General features: G+C 33.7%; 1 long non-coding RNA gene across 3 annotated transcripts in view; it reads right to left on the bottom strand.

Annotated features, from left to right (window-relative positions):
* The window catches only part of LOC127490586 (uncharacterized), a 249,604-nt gene extending 234,855 nt beyond the window's left edge, over positions 1-14,749 (bottom strand). For all 3 annotated transcript variants that reach the window (XR_011389479.1, XR_011389481.1, XR_011389480.1), the window contains exon 1: positions 14,615-14,749. This is a non-coding gene — a long non-coding RNA (uncharacterized lncRNA). The remainder of the gene's footprint in view (positions 1-14,614) is intronic.
* Between the last annotated feature and the right edge of the window lie 273 nt (positions 14,750-15,022).

Here is a 15,022-nt window from a genome sequence, read left to right as displayed (position 1 = left end):
GTATCTGATTTGGACATTTTGCAAATCATGCGTAAAACATCATAAGGTACCCTATTTACATGCATACTTTTACGTATCAGTTAAAACAAGAAATAAAATTAGAGAAACCTTAAGAGAGTAAGTATGCCAATTTTCTCCCAAAAACTTCATAGAATCTCAGTTGTGTTAAATGTCAAATAAATATGCAGACAACAACTTCCAAAGCTAAGGTAATTCTTAAGCTTCTACAATTGCAATGGCTGCTTTATTAAAACTACATTAGTGTAGTTGCATACGGCATGCATGTTTTGAAATACATAGGCAAATAGATTAAGCCCATCATTTAGTTTAAAATGTTTTTAATTGTATCATTCTTGTCCATTGACCAGAATTGTTTGATTTGTCATTAAAGTTTTACTCTAGAATGTATTATAATGGATATTCTGTTATCTCCTATTTGTGGTTTTTTTTTTTTTTTTTTTTTTTTTTTTTTTTTTTTTTTTTACAGGCAGAGTGGACAGTGAGAGAGAGAGACAGAGAGAAAGATCTTCCTTTGCCGTTGGTTCACCCTCCAATGGCCACCGCGGGCGGTGCGCTGCGGCCAGCGCACCGCGCTGATCCGATGGCAGGAGCCAGGAGCCAGGTGCTTTTCCTGGTCTCCCATGGGGTGCAGGGCCCAAGCACCTGGGCCATCCTCCACTGCACTCCCTGGCCACAGCAGAGAGCTGGCCTGGAAGAGGGGCAACCGGGACAGAATCCAGCGCCCCAACCGGGACTAGAACCCGGTGTGCCAGCGCCGCTAGGCGGAGGATTAGCCTAGTGAGCCGGGGCGCCGGCCTCTCTTATTTGTGTTTAAACTTTATTTTTGTAGTATTAGTGTAATGCATGAATCCTGAAGTGAATGCTGTGACTCTAGAATCTACTATTTTTTTTAGATTTATTTATTTATTTGAAAGTCAATGTTACACAGAGAGAGAAGGAGGAGCAGAGAGAGAGAGAGTGAGAGCAAGAGAGAGGTCTTCTATCTGCTGGGTCACTCCCCAACTGGCCACAATGGCTGGAGCTGCGTGTGCCTATCCAAAGCCAATAGATTCTTCTGGGTCTCCCACACAGGTGCAGGGGCCCAGGAACCTGAGCCATCTTCCATTGCTTTCCCAGGCCATAGTGGAGAGCTGGATCGGAAGTGGAGCAGCTGGGACTCTAACCAGTGCCCATATGGGATGCTGGCACTGCAAGTGGCGGCTTTATCCGCTATGCCACAATGCCAGCCCCCAGAATCTACTATTAACAGATATTTGGCATTGTCTCCACTCATCAGCTCAGTTTTCTTTATTCACTGTGAATCTGTAACATTAAATTGATGTAGTTTATTAAATGGCCATGCATTTAAATTTGAGGGTCCATTTACATAAGTTAAATTTCAGATATGGATACACAAAAAAATTCTTTATTCAATACAGGCCAAAGTTTCCTTATCTGAAAAGTGGTGATAATGATATTTATTTTAATCAACTGATATGCGTACAACAAGAAATAATGCATGTTAAAAAATAGTATAAACTGATAAAACATCAGTTAGTGGGGACAGGGAATGGCTGGCCCACGGGCTAAATGAAGCCTACCAAATCATTTGGTCTGGCCCTGGCAAGGCAACCACAGGTGGAGCTTGAAATTCAATAAATCTTTAGCAGGCTAATTTTAAGTTGATAATTTTGTATGGCCAACTAATGATGCTATAAATATCTCAATGTATCTTGGCAGAAAAAAATACCCCTCCCCTGGTGTAGAGTCTGGCACATACCATACCCCATACTGAGTGTTCACTAAGTGACAAGCATTATCTTTAATTACCATGTAATTTTAATTCTCATTAGAACCTCTCTTGTTCACTCATTTCACTTTAGCTCGTACTTAACTTAGATATAGCCTCTTCTACGAAACATGGTTACTTGCTTACTCAAATGTCTTCAGTATATTTTTGCTTCCACACTCAGATTTGTTAATGGGTAACATAAGATTTTCTTCTGACATTTCACCTTTTCAAGATTATATTTTGTTAACTTATTCTTGTATCCTCTGACCTGTAATTTCTATAAGCAGGTAATAGTGATACCCTGGATGAATATCTCCAGTTATGTATGCGATTGATTTTCTCTTACGTTTGAAGAATTTGAATAGTTTTGAGACCTTTGACCCAGCTTGGGTAGTAATCAATTAATGCTCAATTAAGTGGAGGATTGGAAGAAAATAGGTACATTTCTGGGGTAATTAATAAAAAGACATATCAGGCTGTAGATTGGGGGAGAGGAAACACAAAGCAAAGAAACAAAAATTTACAGGCATTAGTTATATTAGTGACTAGATATATAGCTTTAACAAATGGGTGGGTTAGTCAGTATGTTGTAGAAACATGCATTCTTGACTATGCTTGACTATGTAGATTAAGTACAAAGACTTTCTAAGGTCTGAATTTGTTGTTTTATTCTTTTTTAAATAGGATTTATTTATTTATTTAATATTTGAAAGGCACAGTTACATAGAGTGAGGGAGAGACAGATAGACAGATTTTCCACCTGCTGGTCAATCCCCAAATGGCCACAGCAGCGAGGGCTGGGCCAGACTGAAGCGAGGAGCCAGGAGCTTTATCTGAGTCTTCCTCATGGGTGGCAGGGACCCAAGCACTTGGACCATCTTCCACTGCCCTCCTAGGAGCATTAGCAGGGAGCTGTATCAGAAGTGGAACAGCAAAGACAAGAACTGGCAGCCATATGGCATGCCTTTGTTGCAAGTGGTGGCTTAACCTGCTATGCCACAACTACTGCTTCCCTTGTTTTATTCTTTAAGATTATTTTTAAATTTATAATATTAAAGCAATTGGCTGCTGAGTAGATATTATGAATTCTCTTGAGATACTGTCCAGTAAATTATGCTAGACCATCCTGGACTTACCTGTTGCCTTAATTCAAATCAAGAACAAACCAGAAACATGATGGTCTCTACTAGCTTTAATTTTTATTTAGCTAAGTGTTCTATGAATGAAATGAAAAGGTGGTCAGATGGTATAGCAAAGTAACTCTACTTCAAGTCTCCAGGAAAGTAAAGAAATTCTGTAGCAATCTTGATGGAGGACAGCACACTGTTAACATGAAAATTAGATTAATTTAGCTTTCCCAGGAGCATAAAAAATACAAAAAGAAGATGCCTTTGGTGTTTATGTGAGATAATGAAGAGTCTCTAATATTTCAGTCATTGCTGTAAGTGGATCTGCATGATCAAGAGAAAAAAAAAGTGAGTCAAAAGAATGGCAAGATTAGGGAAAAATTCTACCAAACTTGAACAAAAGGGAAGCTAGATGCCTGAAAATGAAAATAAAATTATGATGTGGACATGTATTAAAATATATTCTTAGTCACTACTATAAGATTTTTAGGGCTTTTATATCATAAGCTTATAAGGTCCTCTTTATCAGTCTTCAGTAAGCAAGTAAATCATAAAACCCAAAGGAGTAGATTCTTGAGCAAAAGATGTTCCCAGAACTACAAGAAGCTATGTCATTCAAATGCTTCTACATCATTAATAACCAAGTATTTATTAGTAAGATGAAAAAGAGTAACATACAATAAACATATCATCTATATAACATGATTTTATCTGAACTATATTTTCTGACTCCCACAGAATATAATCCCATTGAGGGCAGGAACTCCGTTGCTTTATTCATTGTTTATACCCAAGGCTTAGAGCAGGGTAAGGTACATAGTTGGACAGGAGGAAATAGTGTTTGAAACCCAGTTATCTTTGTCCATTCAAGGCTAAATATCTTGAGGTTTAATTTTCCTAACACCCACCTTAGAATAAACTGCTTTCTTATATTTGCTTCAATGATTTTACCAGTTTTTTATAGCCTTGCTCATATTGCTGTAAACCTTCCTCTTAACCATTAAATCAGAACGTTTTATTGAAAGAATGATTCTCATTTTCCTGATTTGCCCTTAAGTTTTCTCTCCATAATTATCTATCACTCACATTTGTTTTTTTTTCCTCAGATATAAAGGAAATCCCTCTAAGTTTAAGAGTACTTCAAAGAGTTCATGGAAAACTGAATTAAAAGTTAATTTTGTTGCAAAATAATTTTCAAATTCCCCATAATTGTTCATAATAAGAATTTCCCATGAATTTTTGATGACTTCTTATATATTACTGTACATTTTGTAAATGTGTGCTATATTTTTTTCTCACCCCACAAATTACCTACTTTCTCTGTTGTATACTTCTTACCTTTTTCCTGTCCTTTAATGAAAGTTTGTGGTACATCAGGACATAGTCCACCAATCTGCCTTGTACTACAGTTATTTATTTATTTGAAAGAATGTCAGGGAGAGAGAAAGATGGAGACAGAAAGAAAGACTGATAGACAGAGGAACACACACACACAGAGAGAGAGAGAGAGAGAGAGAGAGAGAGTGCAAGAGAGAGAAAGAGAGAAATTTTTTTCTAAGGTTTACTTTCCAAATTGTAGCAATATCCAAGGCTGGGCCGGGGACTGAAGCCAGGAGGCAAGAACTCCAGCTAGGTCTCCTATGTGGGTGGCAGGTATGCAAGTACCTGGACCATCATATGCTCTGTCTTCCCAGGCACTTTAGTTTGGAACTGCATTGAAATGGAGCAGCTGGGGATGGAAATGCTACTCAGACATGAAATGCTGGCATTGCACGCAACAGCCTAACCTGCTTTTTCACAATGCTAGCCCAGTTGTATATATATATTTTTTAGCATACAAAGTGATGCTGTCATATTTATATAAAATATGGACCAACTAATCATTTTAATAAGCATATTCGTCACCTCAAATGCCATTTTTTGTGGTGAAAGCATTTGAAGTTGACTCTTTTCACAGTTTAGAAAGATTATAATGCATGACTATCAAGCATAGTTAGCATGATATACAATAAATTTCAAAAATCTTTGAGACTGAACCCTTTTTAATCTACCTTCCACTCTCTTTTCCATTTTTCCTCTATCAAATATTTAAAATAGAACTTTAAGCATACTTATCTTAGTATTTTTCTATGTAGCATTTCCTTTAATGCACATCTATCTCACTAAATCTTCCGTTTACCCAATTGATTTCTCCCATTGTTAGAGTATCTGAAGCTATATATAAGTTAGGGGTTAAGGATTAGTGCCACATTTTTGTAAAAGTCAACTTAGGCCAGCAACTAAGCATATGCCCTCAAAATAATTTATAATATATTGAACTAGACACATAGTTAAATGCATTCTCTTCATCCATTATTATGCTAATATCTAACAAAAGATGCCCATGGCTATAGCAGTTTGGGAAGAAAATGAACACAAAGTCATCCAATGGGGAAATGGAACTTTGTTATTATACCAAAAGGTATAATAAGGTGAGGTAAACACTCAAATAGAGCATTCTTAGGTGCCATAAAGACATAGAGCATGTAATATCATTCAGTCTGAAATGAGTGAGAAGGCCACCATGGGGAGAAATTAAACTAAAAATTCATTTTTAAGAATGAATAGACATAAGACAGGGAAAAAGTAAGAGAAAAGGATGAGAGAGTGGAACTATTCCTTTTCTATGAACACATCTACATTCTTGTTCACAACACTTCACAATCTCTCTGTTACTCCTAAAAAGAATATAAATTGTTTAAGTTAAAGAAATCCCTAATGTAGTTTCCACCTGCTTTTCCAGACATTAAAATATTCCCTACAAAATGAGTCACTTCAATTTCTTTGATCAAACATATACATCTCATCATTTTGATGTTGTTCTTGAGTCTTTTCGTTAATGAAAAATACTCTGTCAAATATTTACACATTTAAAAAGTATAGGTCTCGGGGCTGGTGCTGTGGCACAGTGGGTTAAAACACTGGCCTGAAGCATTGGCATCCCATATGGACACCAATTCAAGTCCTGGCTATTCCTCTTCAATCCAGCTCTCTGCTGTGGCCTGGGAAAGCAATGGAAGATGGCTCAAGTCCTTGGGCCCCTGCACCCATGTGGGAGATCTGGTAGAAGCTCCTGGCTCCTGGCTTCGGATCAGCTCAGCTCCGGCCGTTGTAGCCATCTGGGGACTGAACCAGTGGATGGAAGACCTCTCTCTGTCTCTCTATCTCTCTGTAACTCTGTCTTTCAAATAAATAAAATAAATCTTAAAAAAAGCATAGGTCCCAATTATTACCTTTTTAGCTTTTATTCTGGGGGAAAGAGTTCACTGATTGCCTTTGTACCACTAAAATTTTCCTTTACACTTAAAGGAAACATCAAATATTACCTAGTTACGTGAACATCTATTTCCATGACTTTGGACCCTTATTGGTTTATGAATGTATGGTGAAGAAATGTATCTGAGCTATCTTCTGTGTCCCTCAAAACATAAATAATCAATGCCTTTACAACATACCTTTTCAATAAATTGAGGATACACACACACAGGGAAAGAGAGAGCGAGAGAGAGTGAGAGCTTTATCAGTAAAATTTCCTAAGAAATAGAGTTCCAGTCATTTTGTTTTAGTTAAGAAAGTAATTCAAAGTTTTAGCCGTTGACTTCCATGGTTTTATAAAATTCTTAGTTAATTGCCTCTTCACTGATCTAGCACCCAGCACTCTCCTCAAAACAAATTGCAATAGAGAGATTCAAAAGTCAAGGGTTTTCAGGGAATCTCAAATTATCTCACATAAGCTTTACAATAGAATACTAACTGTGCCAAGGTAAAAAAAAATACTGTCTATCACTCTAGAAAGACAATTTCCTATACTATTCAAGTTAAATCAGCTTTCTCTTGAAGGAACTCAAAGTATTTGAGACAAAGAAAGTCTATGGTACGTGAGGACTTAATAGTCACCAAGCTTTCATTCTAGTAGGCAAACAGAGAAAAAGATCCTTGTGATCATACCTGAGAAACAGTAGGCTGAAAGTTTTGGAAAGTAGAGTCATGTACTTTAGTTCTAGGAATTAATATCTCAGGTATTATTTAATCTATAAGAACAAAGAAGAAGTCTGCATATGTACTGAGTTCTGCTGGTGACATTTTATAAAATTGTTTCATCAAGTCTATGAACATTAGGACTGTAAATTTAGTTTTAGTTTTTATAGTGGTATGATTTGTTTTTCCCAAATGCTGTCTTTATGCCCAAGTGCCCACCTTAGGCCAGAGAGCAGGTTTCTTTTACAATGCTAAATATCTAAAAGACAACGTGGAAGTTAATAAAATTTTCAAGTTACAAATATCGCAATAGGCATGTGTTTCCATTCATAAAGTATGTCTTGAACACACAAACTATTCTTTGTCATCTGGCTCTGCCCATTTTGAAATTATTCTCTGCTGTTAATTAAAAGTGACTACAATTTGATTAATCTCAAACATGTGTCACATATAAACAATGTGGAGAACTGCATTCAATTATTTCCCAGTTAAAGAATGCATGGTGCTCATAGAAAGGAGCCAAACAGAGTTTTTAAAACAATGTGAAATCTAATCTTATCACACTGAGAAAAGGTGTTGTCAATATAATGTATTCCAGTTCAGTTCAAGTGTTAAAGCCATAAAAGAAGCTAGCTTCATGCAGTTTCTGAGACTGAAAATATAGAAATTAAGTAAGCTTTTCTCTCCTGTTCTTTTATTTCTGAAACTCTCATTTCTGGAATATATTTCTTTTCCCTGAGAATTGACCCGATCCTGTTCTGTGTTCTGCTTTTCCTTAACTCTTTGGGCAAAAAGTTTCCTGATGTCTGCAAACTCACAGTAGACAAATACACATGGACTTAGCTTATAGAAAGGTAAGCTCCAACTAACAGAAGAAAATGGTTTATTTAGTCATTTAAATTATCATTATTATTATGATATGTACTAAAGTTCATTTTTCAAAGTATTGATTAATTTCTACAAATGTACTAAGCCTTAAATAGTATAACATAAAAAGTTATTTGATAAGGTAGTTGTGATTTAACAATGATTCCATTCAGATATTTTCTGTTCAACCTTCTAAGAAAAGTGTTTTTCCCCTATTATACACCCTGCAGTAATAAGTGAAATATAATCCTAATTAATTTTTCCTACAGCTGTATGTAAATCAATAACTGCAACATCCCAAACGAAACACACACTGTGCAGTCCTCCAGGTTCCTAATGAATGCAAATAGAATGACCTTTTTCTGACAACTATGAATATTGTTTCACAATTTTACCAGTAAAGTTGCTGCCATCAGCAATTCATGCAGTAAACATGGAGACTACAATAGTTGTAAGTAACCATTCATTATGGTAAGAACGGAATGGAGTAAACTAACCCTAAGTTATCAACTTTTAAGCCCAGAGCCTCAGTTTTATATTCCATTTTGATATGGAATTTCTCTCTTAAATATAACCAGTCTCAATTTCCTTCCTTGCTTCTCTGGTACAGAAGAAAATAGCTTAAAATAATTCAACTGTTTAAGTAATTTACTGAAGAGTTCAATTTAGAAATGTTTCTATTAATATAGTCTCAAAGTTCATCAGTCAGTGGTATTGTGAAGATTGAAATAGGACACTGAAATTACTAGGAAGCTATATTGATAGTACCTCAGAACTACCTAGTGTAACAATCTGAATGGGAAATTCTATTGTCATGACACAATACTATTCATGTAATAAGATTATGAATGAATTTAGAGGCTTTGAAAACAGGTCGTGATGTAAAGATGACATCAATGGGAACCTGAGAAAAGGTAAGAAATAATTAAATCACATTATTGCCCACTTTGATGAATCAGTTTGTTCCACAGCACAATAAAACTACATATACTTATGACAAATCACATTGTTTCCCACGAAACTTCAGTGTAGTCATGAAGATGTCTCGTTCAATAGAAGTTTAAATCAAATTTTATAAGCAAAGTAGTTAAAAATGCTAAATCTAATTCTACTTTTCATAGATCTAGATACTCAAAATTCCCATTGGTGTTCACTAACGCCAAGAATGTAGTAAGCCAGAAGACTGCAAAACTCTCATTAAAAATAGGGTTCTCCAAATCCCAACACATTTCAAAAGGAAGTCCTGCCATGAATATTCCTTTCCCACTCAATTCCACAAAGTGTTTCTTCCACTGTCTATTTTATAATTAATTTTTATACCTCTGCACAAGGTTGGAGACTACCATTACATAATTCTTTGATATCTTCAATGTGTATTAGTGACTTGAGTTTATGTATAATATAATAGAGAACCAACGCACTATTTTATTGTAAACCCAACTTCCTACATTTTCAAATGCTAGAGCTGTTTTATACTACTAGAATAATTTCTTTAAACAGTCAAGAGAGCATTTCTGTAACTTATTTGGCAGTATCATTCATAGATGGCACTTTTTAGCTGTATTAAACAATCTCCACTTGATGACATCTCTTGAAGATGTCTATACTCTCGCACCTGTAATGCTTTCATGTTCAAAATGAATTCCTGCTACATCTCACTCAATATTGATCTTTAGGGCATTTCTCCCAATTCTTTTCCCAGTGTGGTCACTGCACAGTATCAGAGTTCAATAGGAAGATCAGCTGCTCATCCACTTTTTACTAAAGCAATTTGTATTATGGATTTATTTTAGCAGTCTACAGTGGCAGTTGCTGTTTTTACTATTTAAATGCTTTGATTATCTGACCTTGCTTACTTTATCTTTCTAAGTGCTATGCATGGGCTTTAAAATTGATCAATAAGTAGGGATTCCTCCACAGGATTATATTGAAATCAATCTCAATTCAGGCTTTTTATATTTTATGTTTATTACTTGATCTGTATTAATTGTGCTCCTTATTTTGATAAATAAATTTAAATCACATACTTGATTACACAGACAAGTACTTTCTTTAAAGGACCACAGAAGTTATAAAAGTAACCTGTATTCTTTATGTAGTATTTTAATATTATTTTAATGTGAATAAAATATTAACTCCCCAATATTTTAAAAACAACTTTGCACTACTAAAAATAAATTTCGTTAGCATTAAAAACATGATATATATAATATAATTGGATATATATTATTCATATATACAAGTAACAAATGTCTTGAAACACACTCATGTGTCACCTTAATTATAATAGTTTTGAAACTTCAACAAGTACTGTGTTTAATTAAAAACTATGAAAAATAGTGCCTTTAAAGCATTTTCCACAATAAATTTATGATCCACAGAAGAAAATTCAGACCAAATTCTTAATAGCTGTATTTTTGAAAATCAGTAGAAAGCAAACTACAAGCTAGTTGAATTCTCTGAAAAAATTAATATTCAATAAAATGAGAAAAATATATCAGTGTCATGCTAATATGAAGGAATGTGTTACCCAATTTTTCATTTTGAATTAAATGAGAAGTAAATTATAAATAAAAATGCTTTGAAAACTTTTAAATCAAATCTATGAATTTCTAGGACTGAAACTGTATGTTAATTTTCAATCATCATCAACAAAAATGATATCTTAAAATTAAATAAATCAGGCATAAAGTTCATCTTACATGAATTATCTTAACAGTGAAGAACTTTGTTGCTAAATTCTTATATAATTCAGTATTATTTCATATTTTCTGGGCTTGTGAGGTGACATGAATCTTCTGTGTTTTACCTTTGGAAAAATTTATTTGAATGCATTTTTCAAAGTCAAAAATAAAAGAAATACACAGATGAGAGAAGAGAGAAATCAGAAATCAGTGTAATCTTTTCCAAAAAATCCTATTTTCAACTCTGATTTAATTTCTAGATATCAGCTTTTATATAAAATTCCAATGAAATGTCTCCACATATATAAACTAAAGGAAAGCTTTGCAGTTTTCTCCAGTGACAAAAATGTGACATCATAAGTAACTTGTTATAGAAAAACTTATGATCATACATAAAATGCTTGTAGCTTTTTCAGCTATATATATGTAGCATATTTTGACTGCAAAAATTAAAAGAAAACTTTCCTAAGACTACTGAAATATTCCATATGTCCAATAGGAACATATTCATATTTTCTTACACTGAAATTGCCAAAATGACTTAATATCTAATAATTTTCATTTCAAACTAAATTAGATTCTTTTTTGCAATTATTTTTCTTCTGCTACTCATGCAAGTTATAAAAAATAAATAAGAAAAAATAAAGGCATCATAAGATAATTCATTTGATTCTCATATGCATGAATTTATGGTTGGACAACTAAGATTCCTAAGCACGGAAAGAAAGAGAAAATAAGAAGTTTAATTACCAAATAGTTGTCATAATGATATTTCCCCAAACTGTTATAACCAGAGCATTCCTTTCTACTGTTTGTGGTAGAGTAGCACTTGAAATAAATCATTTTCCAGAAAGTTATGCATCTCTGCAGAACACAGTCCTGGCAAAACATGTCCATACTTTTTTCCTCAAGTGGGTAAATGTTAAGGGAGAAGAATCCAAGTTTCATGATGCAGCAACACAAAGCTGGGAAGTGAAAATTATGTTGCTGCGGAGTCTTGAAAATATGACTGTAAAAGTTAATCAATAAAATGTCTATTCCTGTCTATTCACCAGAGGCCCCAGCTGCATAGCTTCACTCAATCGATACTACAAATTATTACGATTTCCAGGTTCCCACTGGACATTCAGAACAAATCTTTCAAGTGTAACAGGCTTATACTGAGTGGATGGTTTGTGTTCTCTACATTTAGTTCAAAAAGAGGAGGAGAAGAATAAAACCTAAATCCTGTGTGCTCCTCTAAATTTCAAAAACAGGGTTACTTTTTCATATTTGAAAAAAGTTTTCCCTTTGTTTATTTAATTAGATTTTTGCATGATTCTTTTTAAATTATCTTATGGTTAATTAAGAAACGACTTACCTAGTAATAGATTTCAGTAATGTAAGAGCCTGGCTGACTCTAAGTGAATATCCCAAAGTCAATGAATGAAGGAAACAAATTTTACATAATGATTGGTCAAAAACAACTTAGATACACTGTCCCTGTTAGAAAAATAACTATAAGATCCTCACATATGCTTAAAGTGCAGTATATACCTTAAAATGTTATTTCTAGTTATTTTTCAATGGCAAATACAGTTACATTTTTAAAATCACATTTGAGGTTTTTAATTCTTTCTTTTTTGTAAAATCAAAAAAATCCCGTAATTTCAGAAATGAGTTTCTCTTATGAGAAAAAAAAAAATCCCAGACTGTCATGTTCCAGAGAGATTTATGACGTCCCCAGCAAAATTCTACTGTGATTGCAAGCTCTACAAACTATTCTAGTCTTGGACCATAAGTTTATGCTCTACACATTCACCCTCCACCACTTAGTCGGAATCCAGACTTTTCCATGTAAGTGATGGTTGGCTAAAGGAACTAACCATAATGCTGGAATGTCTTATGACATTTGCCTTTCGACTGGCTGGTATAGGCCACACTCTCTGGCACTGTCAATACCAAGTTGATTGGTTAATTTGGTCGACTCATATAATCTGTTGATTGTGTAAATGAAAAAAAGCCAATTTTTTATTTACTAAGCCCCAAAATATTTGATTTTGTTTCAAACTGAAACAGTGTTGAATATTTTTCATGTTTAGATACACATATATAGCCTGTAGGCAAATCCTGTGACACTGTAGTGTTAAGGATGCTTTTTAAAAGAAAATTGCACATATTTCTATCAAGAAACCATCATAGTTTGATTATGGTCATTTACGTCTCTTTAAAATAAAACGTTATCTTATGACATAATAATGTTTTTAACTTCTAAGATATTTAACTGCTAACCATTAGAAGTAGACTTAAAAACGAAAACTAATGCTGTAATTTTAGTTACTCTTAAACCTTAATTGATACTTATAGATCTCACTTGTACTTTCACATTAAGAAAGAACATTCTACTTAATTTCATGATAAAGGTATATTATAATATAAAGTACATAAATAAAGATCAAGCACATAAAACAATTTTGATAATTCACTATATTTTACTGGATGAATCCCTGTATGATTTATTTACTTAAAAAATCCAATATTGGAAGCAGATTCTCAGTTTCAGCTCAAAAATAATATTTTGTGTAAGTGTGCTGAAAATATGTGTCTTTACATGGCAACTAAATACAGAAAAACCTGGGCATTATATTAATAAAGTTAAGTTGACAACAAATACTACCTTTAGCTTTATATTAGTGCTCACAATATTTTTTCATATTTGTTCTTTCAACATACCTTAAGCATATCATTCCCCTAATAATAAACTTATTTTAAACATTTATAATATTTACAAAAATAATACATTACTTTGGTTATCCCAAAAGAAACTGATTTTAGTCCTTGATATCAATTTCTGCATTTTAATATTTGCTTTCCATTTTCTGAATTCAGTCAATAGCAGAGTTTATCTGAGTGTTTAATTGTATTTAAAACATCAGTTTGGACTGTAGAATTATTTTGAGTGTCTTGGATTAAATCTTTGAATTGAAAACCAGAAATAAATTCCTCATGAACAGATTTCAAAAATATTATTTTAAAATTATTAGCTTTTCTAATTACAAATTAAAACTTACTTTTGCATTTATCATGTACAATGTTTTGAAATCCTATTAAAAGATACATCTATCTAGATATACAATAAGTAATGTTAGGTTAGAATTTGGCCCATGAAAATCAGTTAATACCAAATGCAAACTGACCTCAGTACTGTGTTCAAAATTATGAATGACAGGAGAACATAAAGTTTAGATGTGTGTGCTTTATCTAGTTGTGATTACTCAATTTAAGCAAAGTTCAGTGAGTAAAGTGTAATTCTTGACACATGATGGGGTGGGGAGAGACTGCAGAGGGGAAGAGGAGAAGGAAAGAGAGAAGGGTTCACGTGATTATACTACTTTCATAATTATATTTTTATAACAGACCAAGAAAATGACAGAAAGTATATAGCACCTAATTATAAGAACTCTCAAAAAGAAATGCTTTAACATTTATTTGAAAAAATAAATGACAAAATCTGAAAACATTGTAATAGGTATAATCATTACTTAAATATCTAGATGATCAAAACAGAAATTAATACCAGAAGATGTTTTACTGAGGACAGTTTTCATGACTTTTCAAAACTAGCACAGATTTTAATTTCCTTTCTTCAGAGTTTCTCACTTGCCTCGATTGTCTGACCAAAAGTCTACTCCAAATGTCTCTCAATTTAATAGTGTCTTGCTTAGAGCAGCTACTTTAACAATAAAGAAAGGCAACAAGAGCCATATGTAACCTTTGGACTCCAAAAGGAGAAAGATGAGAATGCCATTGGCAGATAGGTGCTGCAGAAATACAGTGTATTCTTTCTTTCTCTTGCATCCACCTTGAACATTTCTTGATAGTTAACATGAAAGTTGAGCACCACATCATTATTTAGAATCTGGAACAGGACTGTTAAAATTTTCAACATGTGCCATTTTAGTTAGAGAACAGAGCAAATGTAAAGTTTTTCTATTTTAGATCCAACAGTGTAGTGTATAAGCTAGTACATACGCTTATAACCTTTTGCAAGACACAGAGAGCTAAATATTTAGCAACCAAAGTCAAAGGATGGACTTGATTTCAGTATGTAAAGTAAAACTTTCTGAAATACTAAAAAAATAACTCACTTGTAATCATTTTTTTCTTCTTCAGAAGCAATAATCCCTTCTGTCACTGTCTTCAGCTCTGCCTGGGGTTTTCTACTGTTCTGTTCTTGGCGAACTGTTTCTGCTATTTGCTCAGTTAGCTGCTCTTGAGTAGCTTTCAAGCTGGATTCCATTAGAAGAAGTTTTTCATCTTGACTGGCAAGTTCTTGGGCTGAAAGATAAAACAAGGACATTTACTTTTAAAAAACCAAGCTAATGTGTTTTGTTTTCCTTTTTTTCTGGGGGGGGGGTGTGCTTAAATTTAATGCAATACAACTTTGAAGAAGATTTAAACAGATCCTTGTCAAAATACAAGCTCATGCGTCAATCCTCAGATTCCTTTATTTAAAGCACAAGTAAACAAAGGTAGGCATGAGGGAACACAAGATG

Source organism: Oryctolagus cuniculus, chromosome 6, assembly GCF_964237555.1.
Source record: "Oryctolagus cuniculus chromosome 6, mOryCun1.1, whole genome shotgun sequence".
NCBI lineage: Eukaryota > Metazoa > Chordata > Mammalia > Lagomorpha > Leporidae > Oryctolagus > Oryctolagus cuniculus.
Note: the sequence above shows the minus strand (reverse complement) of the source record. Positions and strands in the feature narration are given on the sequence as shown.